At 41.6% G+C, this 15,822-nt stretch overlaps 1 pseudogene; it reads left to right on the top strand.

The window, feature by feature from the left end:
• The first annotated feature begins 943 nt into the window (after positions 1–943).
• LOC123606093 lies at positions 944–2,215 on the top strand (annotated as a pseudogene).
• The last annotated feature ends 13,607 nt before the right edge of the window (positions 2,216–15,822 follow it).

The following is a 15,822-nucleotide window of genomic DNA, read 5'->3' as shown; positions in this document are numbered from 1 at the left end:
GATGAGTGCACAAAGACAACCAGAACAGGTTCCATGTAAAGATGGTATAAGACAAAAGGCATGGGGGAGGGACAGATGTATGTATGGCAGAAAGGGTTCTTCACAATAAAAAGTGGCCACCAAGATGTTGAAAATGATGAGCAAGTAAATGGCTATGAATTAAGGCAAGTTAACAAAACAGGTGTAAGCACAGCAAGTGAGAGCTTGGGGAAAATAATAGGGACATTACAGATGGAGATGAAACAAGAACTTCTAGAGCTCAGGAAGGAAGCAGAAGAGAAAAATAGAGTCGCCATTGAAATGCAAGCACCTTGGAATAAACGCAAAGAAGAACAGGCACTGCTGACATCCGTGATGAAGAGGGGAACAGGATTAAGAAAAGCAAGCAAAAATAGACTAGAAATGAACAAACATAGAACGGATGAAAGAGAATCCGAAAGATCTGGAAGGCAAAAGAATTGCAGCGTATGCATTATTGGTATCCTTTAAGAAGAAGCCTGGAGATGATACTCAGTAAAATGCTTTGGAAAATTAAATAAGACTTGAAGCTCCAAATGAAAAGGCTGCACTGTGGCCCAGAGAAAACTGATACAGAATGATTAGCATTGACATGTATCCAAGAACATTTACTGGCCCTTGAAGACAAAGTCTTTCATTTAGGAAAAAAAAAAAAAAAAAAAAAAAAAAAAACAAAACAAAAAAAACACCAAAAACCAACCAACGAAACAAACAAACAAAAAAACCTATTAAAAGGAGGAAAAATCAAGGTGGCATTATAGCAAAACCGATTACACAGTGGAATATCAAAAGCAAGAGAAGGGAATAAGAACATAAAATATGAGTACCCGAGTGTGCGATTTACCTTGACTCTTAGTTTGTTGGCAACAGTAACCAGGACCCAGCGTCTGCTTCTGTAGCCGGTGCCTGCTAAGCTGTAGCCACCATGTTTGAGGGCATCTTCATTCCTGTTGGCCAGGCTGGTGGTCAGATTGGCAGTGCCTGCTGGGAGCCATATTACTTGGAACATGGCATCCAGCCTGATGGTCAGATGCCAAGTGAGAAGACCACTGGGGGAGGGGATGGCTCTTGCATCTTCTTCAGTGAGATGGGTGCTGGCAAACATGTGTCCAGGGCAGTGTTTGTAAATCCAGAACCCACCATCATTGATGAATTTTGCCCTGGCATCTACCATCAGCTCTTTCACCCTGAGCAGGTCCTCACAGGCTGCCAATAACTACTCCCTAGGGCACTACACTGCTGGCAAGGAGATCATTGACCTTGTCTTGGGCCGATTTTGGAAACTGGCTGACGAGTGCACATGTCTTCAGAGTTTCTTGGTTTCCACAGCTTTGAAGGGGGAGCTGGTTCTGGGTCCACCTCCCTCTCTCTGTTGATATGGGAAGAAGTCCAAGCTGGAGTTCTCCATTTGCCCAGCCCCCGAGATGTCCACAGATGTAGTTGTGCTCTACAACTCCATCTTCACTACCCATCCCACCATGGAGCAGTCTGATTTTGCCTTCATGGCAATGAGTCCATCTGTGGTGTCTGTTCTAGAAACCTTGCTATTGAATTCCTAAATCACTGCTTCTCCCTGATTTGATGAAGCCCTGAGTGTTGATCTGACAAAATTTCAGACCAACCTGGTGCCCTAACCCTTCATCCACTTTGCTCTGGCTGCATATGCCCTGTAATCTCTGCTGATAAAGCCTACCATGAACAGCTTTCTATAGAACAGGTCACCAATGCATGCTTTGAGCCAGCCAACCAGGGGGTGAAATGTGACCTCCACCATGGTAAATACATGGGTTGCTGCCTGTCATGCTGTGGCATCATGTTCCTAAAGGTGCATTGCTGCCATGCCCCCATCAAGACCTGTGCAGCATCAAGTCTGTGGACTGCTGCTCCACTGGCTTCAAAGTTGGTGCTAATTACCTGCCTCCCCACTGTGGTACCTGGTGGAGATGTGGCCCAAGTACAGTGAGCTGTGTGTATGCTGAGCAACACCACAGCCATTGCTGAGGCCTGGGCTCGCCTGGACCACAAATAGGACCTGGTGAATGCCAAGTGTCCCTTTGTTCGCTAGTAGGTGGGTGATGGCACGGAGGAAGGGGAATTTTCTGAGGCCTGTGAGGACATGGTTGCTTTTGAGAAGGGTTATGAGGAGGTTGGTGTGGATTCTTCAGTAGGAGAGGATAAACAAGGAGAGGAATACTAATTACCATCCCTTTCAGCCTTCCTGCATGTCCCACTCATGACTTGAGCCTCAACGTTAGCTGACAAATATTAAAGCTTTCTGATTAGATTGTCTTCACTTTCAACTATGATCATATCTTACTCTGCCATGTGTACCTGTAAGATTTTCCCATCATATCCCAAAGCAAAGGCTTAGAAAACAACAAAATGAGTCCCCAAATTTGACCAAACATATAACCTTAACAATAAAGGTAAATTGTCCCACTCACCTGTTAAGAGACTTGTATTTACAAAGAATGTGGAGTTCAGTTCTATGCAATATAGGAGACGTGTGTAGAACAGTGAAGCCCAGAAAGGCTGAAGGTGTAGAGAGTTGGGCAGAGATTGCTTTAGCGTGAGTCATGTCCCAACCTGCCCCACCCCCCAGTTTATATGTTGAAGTCCTAACCCCTCTATGAGATTATATATTGGAGATAGTTTTTAAGGAGTGGTTGAGGTTATATGAGGTTGAAAGGGTGGGGCCCTGATCTGATAGAGCTGGTGCCCTGGCAAAAAGAGAGACACTAGAATGTAGTCTTTGCCATGGGAAGATGCAGAAGGTGGCAGTCTCCAAGGCAGGAAGGTTTTACCAGAATGTGACTATGCTGGCACCTCCATTTTGGACTTTCTAGCCTCCAAAACTGTGAGAAAGTAAATTTTTGTTTTTAGAGTCACCCAGTCTATGGTATTTTTTTAGGGCGGCCCAAGCCAACAAAACAGACAACAAAGAAAATGCCAAGAGAGCGAGGGAGAGGGAGAGAGAAAGCAACAATCATAACTATATGGTTGTGTTCTAAATAAAAACCATTAAATTAGATAAAAAGGACATTTGATTATAGTAAAAGATGTAACTCGTGATATAACTTAATGTGTTAAAAAATTTGTCATGAAAACCAGTGCCAAAGTTACAGAAAATATAGGAATAGATAGAAATGTTCAAATAACAGGAAACTTAAATCTTACCTATTAACTACGGCCAATAGTTATAAACCTAAAAGAAAGAAAGAATATGGACTCTGAATGACCTGAGTAGGATAGCTCTAATGGATACACATTAAGCTATATACTCAGAAAACATTATACTGTCCTTTGAAGTATTGATTGAGCAGTCAGAAAAATTAACCCTGTATTAACAAAAATTAAAACACCATATTGGAGACTGAGATCTTGGTAAAGCAATGCCAAATTGCAGAGGAAAATTCATAGCATTAAATACTTAAAATTAAGAAATTAGTGAATTTTAAATACCCAAAACCAGAATTTATGAAATAATGTGAATTAGAGAAACAGAGTAAGACACTAATAAAGATAAAAGCAAAAGCAAATGAATTGTAGAAATTTTTAAAATGGTGAAACTAAGTCTATTAGTTGGGTCTGGAAAAAATATTAAAATTGTTGGCTACACTCGATTTTATTTGAAAAATTTAAAAATTTAAAAATTTTAATTACAGTATAGGTACCATACAGTGTTATATTAGTTTCAAGTGTACAATATGGAGATTCAGTAATTCCATGTCTATGCTCATCAAGATGAGTATACTTCTGTGATGCCTGGATGACTCAGTCAAGTGTCCAACTCTTGATTTTGGTTCAGGTCATGATCTCATGGTTTGTCAGATTCAGCCTTGCATCTGGCTCCGTGCTTATAGCATGGAGGCTGCCTGAGTGTCTCTTTCTCTCTCTGCCCCCCCGCCCCCCCCCCCGCCCACCGCGCGTGCTCCTGTGTGACTTCTCTCTCTCTCTCAATAAGTTACTTAAAAAAACGAGTGTACTTTTAATCTGCATCTGTTTCACCAGTCCCCCTCCATCCACTTGACCTCTGGTAACTGTTCTCTCTATGAGTCTGTTTTTTTTTTCTGATCTGTTCTTCTTCCCCTTCGGTTTCTTAAATTGCATATGTGAGTGAAATCATAAGGTCCATGATCATGTTGTTGCAAATAACAAGATTTCATTCTTTTTAATGGCTAAATAATACTCTATTTTATATATATATATATATATATATATATATATATATATATATATATATGACATCTTCTTTATCCATTTATCAATTGATGGACATTTGGATTGCTTCCGTAATTTGACTATTGTAAATACAGTAAACAGGGGTGCATATATCCTTTGGAATTAGTGTTTTTGTAGTAAAATATATTTAACGAGAACTTGCCATTTTAGAGCATACAGTTTAGTGGCATTGATTATATTCACAATGTTGTACAACCATCGTCATTACTTATGTTCAAATGTTTTTAATCCCCCTAAACAGAAACTCTGTGCCTGTTAAGCAATAGTTCCCCATTCTCCATCCCCCCACATTATGGTAAATTCCAATGTCTTTTTGTCTCAATTGTAATGTCTGGCTCATTTCATTTAGCACAATGCCCTTAAGGTTCATCCATTTAGCATATGTCATTCCTCCTTTTCTATGTCTGAATTATTTTCAGGTGGATTGCTTCCACCTTTTGGCTACTGTGAATAATGTTGCAGCACTCATTTATTTTTGCAAGGGAAAAAAGCAGGAATGGATGAAATAAGTAAACAAGAATAGAGAAGTAATGTCAAAAAGTTAAAGGAGATTATAGGAGAGTTATTTGGTCAATCATGTTCAAATACATTTTTAAAAACTTGGATAAAACATTTAATGTATAGAAAAGATAACATTCCAAGGCTGACCCCAGAAAATCTGAAAACCTAAAGAGATGAATTATACTAGAAAAAAAGAGAAAAGTTGTGTGGAGGCTGCCTCTCTCCCCAACTATGAGGTGCAAATGTTTTCCCAGATCAACTCTTCAAACCTTAATTGATTACTCAATTGATTTCACACTTTTCTAGATAAAGCCAAGCCACTGGTTTCTGGTTACAGAGTAAAGGATATATAAGCACAGAAATCTGCTATGGAACAGCAATGAAAAGAAAGAAAACCAAAAACCAATGTCCCTTGTGAGTATCAGTGCAAAGGTGTTGAGTGAAATATTAACAGGATCCAGAATGACAATAAAAAAAGAGTAAAATATGACTAAGTGAGGTTTATTTGAGCAAAGGCAGGTTAGCTTAGTGTTAGGAAACCTACTAATGTAATTCACTGTAGTAGTGTATTAAAACAGCAAGCCATGTGCTCCCACCCATGGTTGCTGAAAATTTTATGAGAGTCCATTATTGATTATGGAAAAACACCTCATAAAGTATAACTAAATTCATGCTGCCTTAATATAACATTTATCTTATTGCAAAAGTCAGCTCATGCTTAATGTACGAACAAGAGGAGTATTCACATTAAATCAGGGCAAGGATGTCACAGTCCTCACATTGTGGAATGCCAGTCTTGAGGTACTAGCCAACATTTTAGAGAAGAGAAATATGTATAAGTTGGAGAGGAGGAGGTAAAATAATCATATTTGGAAATAATACGATTGTGCCTAGGAAACAAAAATAACCGAAGGATCACTGCCAGCAATAATAAGAGAATTGAGTACTGTAGCTTAATTAAAAAAAAAAAAAAAAAAGTCAGTAGTCCTTACCCATACAAATTGGTATCAGGATATAATGCAGGATAGGACCACATGTCTAGACAAGCTGTGAAGTTTATATGGATAAATAAAAGGGGAAGGGGGCGCCTGGGTGGCGCAGTCGGTTAAGCGTCCGACTTCAGCCAGGTCACGATCTCACAGTCCGTGAGTTCGAGCCCCGCGTCAGGCTCTGGGCTGATGGCTCAGAGCCTGGAGCCTGTTTCCGATTCTGTGTCTCCCTCTCTCTCTGCCCCTCCCCCATTCATGCTCTCTCTCTGTCCCAAAAATAAATACATGTTGAAAAAAAAAAAAGGGGAAGAATACACAGGGAAATTATTGAATCCAAACAATAATGAGAGGACACAAATGCTCTGAGGAGCATAGAGTACCAAGCTAAAATGATGACAGCACCCTGGTCCTGGGCATACATAGTAATGTCAATGGAATGGAAGAGAAGGTTCTTTGCTTTTTGTGGATCACCAAAAAAAATTTTGAAAATTACTCCTCCATGTGTCTTCTATAAATGTTCATAAAAATACACTACCTATGTACTTGTATGCGCATAGAACAGCTTTGGAAGTATATTCAAGAAACTGTAACAGTTGTTGAGTGGCTGGGAGATAGAGGTGGGAAGGGTGTTAGATTTCATCATATTTTCTAGTGTAACTTTTGAATTCTCTACCATTTGTGGTGGTATCTCTTCACAGATGTTATTATATTTCCCCCCAAACCTACATAGAATATGAATAAGGTAAAAAATATTGACGATGGGTAGAGAATGATGTGCTTGCATCACTCCAACAAGGCCTTTGAACTATTTAACTGCCTGTGTCTGGAAGCTTCCCAGCCCCAAACACAGATTCATACTAGAGTGGACACACTGACATTAGATTTTCATCATTTTCCAAGTTTGTCCCGCTCCGGCTCTTCATCTCTTCCTTCATTCTCCAGTTGGAGGCCAGAGGTTACCTTGTTTGTGGGGGCCTTACCATTATCTCCGTGAAATCCACTCAACTGAATCTCGTACTGCTGTCCTGATAAAACCCAAGTAGTGGCCCTATAAACCTGCAATGAGTGTAACAGAAGCATGGTTGCAAACACAGCTTTAAGCAAAGTCCCCTATGTTCCTCTTGATAGATTCCTTCCCAGTCTCCTCCTGTATAGAAACTATGGAGCTGCCCACATCTTTCTGTTGGCCAGTCTCCAGGAAAAAAGTTGTCTTTCGAGAAAACACTACGATTTATTGGTCAGCAGGAAGAATGCTACAAGTGTGTTTAACTTTGATTTTAGATGGTAACTGAAAAATGGGTGTGTGCATCTTGCCCTACATTCCCATTGGCCAAGCCTTTGATAAGTAGTAGGGGAAGTGGCTAAGCAGAATAAATTCCGGTCTTGAAGTCCCTTTCTCACCCTGTCCCTTTTGAGAAAAGGCTATGAAACATAGCTAAGGGTAGCAGCTGACCCTGGAAAGCCAGGGTCACCATCAAACATTTGCTAAGAATCTGTCACAAGCACAGGTCTAGGTCAATATGCACACACTTGTACTGGGAAGGAAGGTCTCCAAAATGAGGACTCTGCCTGGAAAATGCCCTGCCACCAGTTGCTTAAAACGAAAATATAAGGTGAGGAGCATTCTAAATGTTTTCAAGCTGCCAGAACAAGAGGACGTTTCTAAGGGAAGCAGAACTCACTTGACTTTGGACTTGGGGAACACCCAAAAAAGTCCAAGCTCTTGTGCACTCAGTTTGTAACTTTTTTTTAATGTTTTTTTATTTTTGAGAGAGTGAGAGAGCACATATGCACACATGAGAGGGGGAGAGGCACAAGGAGAGAGGAAGACACAGAATCTGAAGCAGGCTCCAGGCTCTGAGCTGTCAACACAGAGCCTGATGTGGGGCTCGAACTCACGAACTGTGAGATCATGCGCTGAGCCAAAGTTTGTTATAACTAGGTGTGGAAAAACAAAAAACAAAAACCCTCATTTCAACTTTTTCCTGGAATGGGTTAGGCACCAATTATAAAAGGAAACTTTCTCAAATGAGAAGTATTACACCTGGTTTTTACCTTTAAATATACCGTGTTGCTATTTAACTTTGTGTTCTGATAGCAAATGGTGCCAAGCTAAGGAATCGGACAGGGTTAATTTATTGTGTACTTCATACAGCAGCAAAAATGCTTTTCCTTAAAAATCATTTTGCTTCAGTCTGGCTTTTGCTCAGATCTACGTAGTTGCTCACGCCGTTTGATTTCCCACAGCAAGTTATTCTAAGCCCTTACTGTCATTTCTGTTTCCTCTCTTCCTCTGAACCTTCCTCTCTGTTAGCAGGATCCCTGTTTCTCTCCATCATCAACTATCTGTGTGGCTAAGAGCCAGTCACTTGACCCTCAGGGTCTTTTTGTCTTGGGGTGTGTCAGAGGCAGTGTGGAGGTGTCTTAGGGCATTTGAATAAAAAGCAGCAAAAGAGCTTGCCAATGAGAGTAGCCGGCACTGGGGTTTTTTTTCCCCATAAATGAGGAAGGAAAGCTAGTGGTGAAGGAGCCCATTCAGTGTTAACATTGTTGCCACATGATCCAGCCAAGGAATATGGTTCTTTCAAAATAGAAACAATTTTTTTTTCCCCTCAAAGGTACCCTTGGATCCATCGTTTTTTTCCCCCTCTCTTCGTACTGAATTTATTCCAAAATTTCAAATAGCACTACAGGAGGGCATAAGATCTTTGTGGCTTTCCAAGAGCTGCTTTTTTTCCTTTTCTTTTTTTCTTTCTTTCTTTTCTTCTTCTTCTTCTTTTTTTTTTTTTTTTTTTTTTTGAGTGACTTAAGGATTTCTAAGTTACTTTCCAGCTTGGAAAATCATATGACCTGTGAACATGTGCCTTTCCTCAGCTCAAGAAGCCATTTAAAGCAGACTTATCTTTTTTATGCAGGCTATGCTTACTCCTCTTTACAGCCATCTCCTCCATCTGAAATAGCCTTCTTTGACATTTCTCACAAACCATGAGCTTCCTAGCTTCCCTGCCTGAGATGAGTGATTCCTTCAGAACTGGACCACTTCCTGCAGCCTGGAAGCCTCCTTATCTTTAAGGTATGGGGCAAAACATGGATGGGAGTAGCCATGGTGGGAGGAGGAGTAGTAGTAAGAGTAAAAACAAAAACAACTATTCTGTGATAAGAGCAGCTAACATTTGTTGATATCCTTTTAAGTGCTGAGCATTCTATGTTTTCTTATTCATGATTCACAAGAACCCGTGAGGTGGGTATTATTATTCAGCTAGTTTTTCAGAAGGGGAGACTGAGGCACAGGGAGGGTTATTAAACTTGATTAAGACGGTGACTTGTGGAGCCAGGCTTCATCTTGAGGCGGTTGGATTTCCATGGCCCATGCTTTTACTGCTGTTGATGCATATTTACCTGTACCTGTTTGAATTGTTGTTTAAGCTGTACCTGCCCCATCTTCCTTGTGAGACTCCTGGAGGGCAGGTTGTATCTTCTTTTGTACCCTGTTGCCATGTTTTAACAGTAAAGTAGCGTGTAGCTTCTTGCAGCCACGACTCTTTAGGGGAAGAGAATTTTCCCCAATAGCACAATACATGTCACAGGCCTGTGGGGTGATGTCAAAGCTGTTGGGGGTTTTGTTCAAGTTGTTTCTCTTTGTCATTTCTTAGCCATACTTCTGAGTGTTGAAATGGGCTAATAGGGAATCAGAATGTGGAAGTTGTGGACAGCTCGCTTAGAAGTTGTGTTAATAGCTAATAGAGATTTTAGAGTCATTTCCAACATGACAAGTTTGGTGTCTTAAGACTGAGTTATTTTGGTGCTTTAATTTCAACTTGTTTTAATGGCCTTTGGCCTCCTGCTTAATGTCAATTGAGGCAGCAGATTAATTCCCCATAAACAGTGGCTTGTCATGTCTTGTTGCTTAATTCTGGGTTTCATGAAGAACCAAGAGAGAGATTTATCGATTAAGCAAACTACCGTGTTGTGTCCTCTGAAGTCTTTAGGGTCGGTGTCTTGCTTTAGCAGCTGCAAAACGTTTTATGCAGTCAAGTGATCAACAAATGAACCTTGATGAGGCTGGTGATGATTCTGGAGTGTTAATTTTAGATGTGTTAAAAATCAAAGTCTTGAGCATTGTCCAGTTATTAAGTGATGTTTGGGTTGAATTATGTCAGAAGGAAATAAACAGGAAGGAGCATTTGTATAGTGTAAATCTCTGAGATATTAAAGATAAAAAAATGCCACAGTCTCCACTCCTTGCTTTAAATCAAGATGCGACATGGCATTTGGTTTCTTTTTTGTTTTATTTTTGAGAAAGAGAGTGCAAGCGGGGGAGGGGCAGAGAGAGATGGGGGTACAGAGGATCTGAAGCAGGCTCTGTGCTGTTAGCAGTGAGCCTAATGTGGGGCTCGAACCTATGAACCAAGAGACCATGACTTGAGCTGAAGTTGGAGGCTGAACAGACTGAGCCACCTAGGAGCCCCGACACTTGGTTTCTTACTCTCTACCTGGGTCAAGAAGCAGCTGTGACTCCTACTGATTTTTCACCTCCCATTCAGAAAAATGTGACCATTTCTGGTTTTACCTTTCTCTTTCTGTCTTCTACCAATTTTGGAAGATGTCTTTCTCTCTATCATCTTAGAAGAAGGCATCCAAAGGGAGGAAGGGATGAGATAATAGAAGTTTGCATGATCACTTCCTCGCTATGGGCGCTGGCTCACCACTTTTCTGTTATCCTGACGTTGTGTTGGCGCGTGTCTTCTGTTGGATACTGAGGAAGCACCTGAGTGCTGCAATCACACTATCCAGGTTCAAATCCACTGTGTGCCATCAGGCAAGCTTATGTGTGAAATGGGGATAGTAGTACCTACCATAGAAGGCCAACACAAGAATGGATGCACCTGGCCAGTGTCTTATCTCCTAGCACATGGCCCCTGGTATCAGTTATGATCATTTTCTTTCCTTTGAAGTTCTGGTTTCTTGGCCTACGGTCTCTTCCCCTTTTACTCTCTTCTACATAATGCATCTTCAAACAGTGCTGCTTTGATGTTATAATTAGTTGGTGGAGAAAAAATAAATAAAAATCACTGGTGTCCCATGGCTGTGAAATCAAATCCAAATTTCTCATGGTGGTATCCAGGGTTTTCTATAATCTCACCAGAACTCCTGGATCTGACTCATGTTCCATCCTTCAACTGCTTTGGATGCTTTGAGCTCTAGCCAGTAGGCTGACCAACACCCTGGTGATTGTGATAAAGGTGGTCTCGAGTACATTTTGGGAAATGTTGCTTTTGTGTTAGCATGCTACATCTGTGGGGCTCTGCCTGTTTAAGGTATACATCTTAGTTCTCTAAATGTTATTTGCCTCAAGGGCACGAACTTGGTCTTTGTATCTCTGCAGAAAAGAGTGAACATAGGAGACCTCAGACTGCTACCCTTAAAAAGGACTGATGGTAAGGTTGGCTCTTGGCTGGTATCTAGGGACCTGCTTTTTGAGTGCTGGTTCACTGTGCTGGTTCACAGCTATGGCTCATTGTGCCTGGAGTTTTGTGCAAAAATACAATTTATGCTTGAACACTGCTTCCCTCTGGGAGTCTGGAATTTTTAATGTGCTAGGGGTGCCTGAGTGGCTCATTCGGTTAAGCGTCCGGCTTCGGCTCAGGTCATGATCTCATGGTTCGTGAGTTTGAACCCCGTGTCGGTCTCTGTGCTGACAGCTCAGAGCCTGGAGCCTGCTTCGGTCTCTGTGTCTCTCTCTCTCTCTGCCCCTCCCCTGTCTCTCTCTTTCTGTCTCTCTCAAAAATAAATGTTAAAAAAAATGATAATGTGCTAGGCAGAGAGTGCCTACATGACCAGTCCTCAGTAAAAACCCCAGGCACTAAGTCTCTAAGGAGCTTCCCTAGGCTGAATCATTGTACACATGTTGCTGCATTTCTGTTGCTGGAGGATGCATTGCATCTGTGACTTCTCATGGGAAAGAGAGAGCATAAGGAAGTCTGTATATGGAGTCCTCCAGGCTTGCCCTAAGTCTTTTCTCCCTATGATAGGCTGTGTATCCTTAGTATATTGCTGTACAAAACCTTAGCTGTAATAACAATAAGCCGAGTTCTGTGAGTTCATGTGGTACATGTCTGAATGTAGGGATAGTCTTGGGTACCCCAACACCACATCCTTTTCCAAAGCAGTTCTTAGAGTAGGTACTCAATAAATACTTTGTGATTAAGTTTCACAAGTCTCTTAACACTGTGGGTGCTTAAAAAATGTAAACTCTTTTCTTTGGACCATTGCTTGTTCATTTTGGCACCTATAAGTTGTATCTGTATTTAAATAGGCCAACATTTTTAATGTATGATAGTTTCAAGGTGTTCTTTCACTGTCTATGAAGAAGGCTTCTGGTGTTGCTTACTCATTTTCTTTTTCTTCTCTACATTTCAAGCAAGGTTGATACTACCAAACCAGTTCTCTTGGGCCGTTGTGATACAGAATTAAGGGGAGGAATGGAGGGATAGAAGGAGTGAGCTCTGAGGACAAGATCTAGAACAGGTGTTTTGTGGGGAGCATCAGAAGAAGAGAGGGGCATGCAAGAGCTTGTGTGAGGTGAAGTAAGACTGAAAAGAAGGGGTCTTCGTTAATCGCTGCTGTGCACCAAGCAAGAGTCCCTTCAACAGTGTTTGAGAAAGGGAGAAAGAGAATATGTTGTGTAGAAATTACTTCTGGGTTGCTGAGTTGTTTTTCTTTGATAAAGGCCTATACCTACAACCAAATCATGGTTCAAAGTTTAAGTTTTTCATTGATTTTGCTTGAGGTTAGGAGCCAAACCATAACTAGTTTAAGTAACAGCTAGAAGAGTTTACAGACAGGGTACATGTTAGGTATGAGGGGGAAGTAGACCTCTAACACAAGGGCATCCGGTTGTGTTTCTGGAGACTTAGCAAGGTGTCTTTGCAGCAGCATTTTCCAAGGTCTAAGGTTTAGACCAGGTTCAGAAACTTGATTTGGTTTGAGTTTACTGAGAGTGCATCTGCTTCTTACGTGAGAAGTCACATTCATTAGCTAATGAGACTCATGTGGTCAAGGAGAATAACATATTTCTGGTGACAAAGACAACTGTCCCAGAAACCAAAATGCTCATCAGCTGGTTCATCCGATTCTATTGATAGACCTTATAGCAAATCCGTCAGTAACCAGGCCTAATGAGCACAGAATTGGGCCTAGAGGAGTCTCTTAAATGACCTGCATGTTTTATGCACTGCCTGCGTTTGCCACTGTGGCCTCACTTTCCTATGATAATGTGAGTGATAACCGTTCTGTGTTGAGTCATTTTGTAAGAAGATGTGTTTTCAATTGTACCAGAAGATAAGTTCTGCTTATCTGGCAGCCATTGACTCTCTTTAAGGTGACAAAATATATTTTCATTCTGGTTATTAATTTTTACATAGTTGAAATCATGAACCGTTGGAAGGTAATTGAATATCCATTTTGGGGGTTTTGGAGGAGGAAGGGCATCTCACAGTAGCCTTCATATGTCTGCTGGTGGAGGAGCCCAGCCACAGGTACCACCTTAAACTTCATGGCCTTGAATGTCACTGGTTCACTTCTGTGGTTGTGCTGGTGAAGCATTTATAATTTATTTTTCTCACTAATTATCAATTACAGCTGCTGATTTTTACCTTTCCTTAGTTGCTGCCTACTCGATTTCCATAGAATTAGTTAGCATGAATAATTTTTGCAAATATACTGGCACTTACTAGGAAGTACCATCCCTTAGCAAAGCATGCCATACAACAGTTAAAATCCTCAATTAATGGACAGCCTATGAGTTTTCATTTAACACCTACCAACTCTTCCTTCACTGAGTCTGACTTGCCTAAGGTCACCCACCTAGTTGGTGGCAGAGTTGCCATAACTTGGGAGCTCATATGCTCATATTATTTTGTATGTTTCTTATTATTTTATGTGTAATTGGTGCCAATGGCCCTGAAAGAGAATGTATGTTTATTGAGTGCAGGCCTTTGTGTCAGGGTTTGTTTGTTGTTTGTTTTTTGTACTCCTTATACCTGGCATATTGCCTAGGGGTGAAAGATTTGTTGGGTAGGGGCACCTGGGTGGCTCAGTCAGTTAAGCATGCAACTGCGGCTCAGGTCATGATGTCACAGTTCGTGAATTCGAGCCTTGTGTGGAGCTCTGTGCTGTGACAGCTCAGAGCCTGGAGTCTGCTTCAGATTCTGGGTCTCCCTCTCTCCTTGCTTCTTACCCGCTCATGCTCTGTCTCTCTCAAAATTAATAAACATTCAAAAAATTAAAAAAAAAGATTTGTTGTATAAATGATTAGATGATAACAATAAAAAAGAAAAAAAGCAGGTTTTTTCCTTTGTCCTTATGAGATGCTTCTCTCACAATATCACATAAAAAGACTAAAGAGCATATTCATTATTCATTCAGCACCTGTTATGTTTGAGACAATCTTCCGGGTGCTGTATGGACAAAGATCGTAAGGACAAAGCATTGTTCTGAAGATAAGAGGCCATAAGGAAAAATGTGTCAGTGACTCTAATGCATGGTACAAGTAAAGTGCCATAAAGGAGACCCAAATGCATGACTTTAGCAAATCAGGAACCGTCACATCTTATGGGAGAAGCAGAGGAGGCTTCATGGAGGAGGTGACTTCTCCTGAATCTAGTAGCAGCATCTGAATTTCAGAAAGAAAGGTAAGCTCACAGATTGAGATGGTCGGCAAAGGGCACAAAAGGAAAAAGGAAGGTGAATGATTTTTGGAGAACTGCAGGAAGTCTCTCTTAGGTGTGGTATGTGAGGCAAAGTGCATGTATGAGGAAGGGAACCGGGCAAAGCCAGGATAGAAAGTCAGGGAAGTTCCTAGGCAGCATTGCTTGTCCAGGATCAGGGCCTTGCGCTCGGTTTATCAATGTGTATACTCCTTAAATATGAGCGTGACCACATAGGTTATTTGGCAGCAGGAGGTGGGTGGGCTGGTTCTGAGGAATAAGGGAGGTAAGTTGGGAGGGGGTTGCAGTAGTTGAGGAATAAGGTAGGGAGCAGTGAACCACGGGGTGGCCGTGGAGATGAAAAGGAAGGGGCAGCGTGGTAGCCTGAGTGTCCGACATAGAGGATGCATGAGCAAGGACCCATTAATAGCATGTGTTGCCTACTTATCACAACTTGTTAAAGTTGTCTATATAAACATTGATCTCATTTGCCTGTGAGATCCGAGAGGACAGGGCCCATGTAATGTTCATGTACTGAAACAGACATGGCTGATGTGTGGTAAATGTTTGCTGGATAAATGAATGGAAGTCGGGAGACGTGGCTTGGTAACAGCAGCTAGGTGTTAGTGGAAATAACATGTTTCTTGGGGCGACATGCTGGAATTTGGGGGTGTGGTCCATTTTTTCTGATGGAGTTTCTGGAAATAGATGACAGAACTGGATAGCAGTTACAAGCTGATGCATAAGTGGGGGCAAGATACAAAGAGGAGAGGGTGGTATACTTGATTGTAGAGAAAATAGAGTCACTTCATTGAAGACGCCAGGTGAGACTGGAGAGAGAGTGCAACATGGTGTCCCTCCAGGGCAACAGGAATGTGGGACAAAGCTTGGACAGAGGGGAGGACTAGGGTGGATGTGTGGGCAGTGTTAGCCAGTGGAAGCAGGAGGGAAGGACAGGTTGCCTCAGGAGAGGCAGTAAAACGAGGAATTCCATGTTCGGCGTCTGGAGTCAGACTGCTTGAATTCAAGCGCTGGCTCTCCTACTGATTCATTATGTGGTTTTAGTGACTTCACTTTCTCTTGCCTCAATTTCCTCTTCTGCAAAGTGAGGATAACATAATACCTGCATAAAAACATGCACAGCAGTCAGAACAGAGCCTGGCATGTGGGAAGCGCTCCATAAGCATTAATTACTCTTCTTACCAGAACCCGCTCTGGTGACTTTGTATGTGTTAACCCACTTGATCCTTCATCACTAGACGGGGGCTAGTATCCTCATTCCACAAATGAGGAAACTGTGGTGCAGAGAGGTTTCCTACTTTGCTCACATTCTCAGAGTGAATCAGTGTGGTGAAGCTTACTGA

Source organism: Leopardus geoffroyi, chromosome A1, assembly GCF_018350155.1.
Source record: "Leopardus geoffroyi isolate Oge1 chromosome A1, O.geoffroyi_Oge1_pat1.0, whole genome shotgun sequence".
In the NCBI taxonomy this organism is placed as follows: Eukaryota; Metazoa; Chordata; class Mammalia; order Carnivora; family Felidae; genus Leopardus; species Leopardus geoffroyi.
The sequence above is the reverse complement of the archived record's forward strand: the minus strand, read 5'-3'. Positions and strand labels throughout refer to the sequence as shown.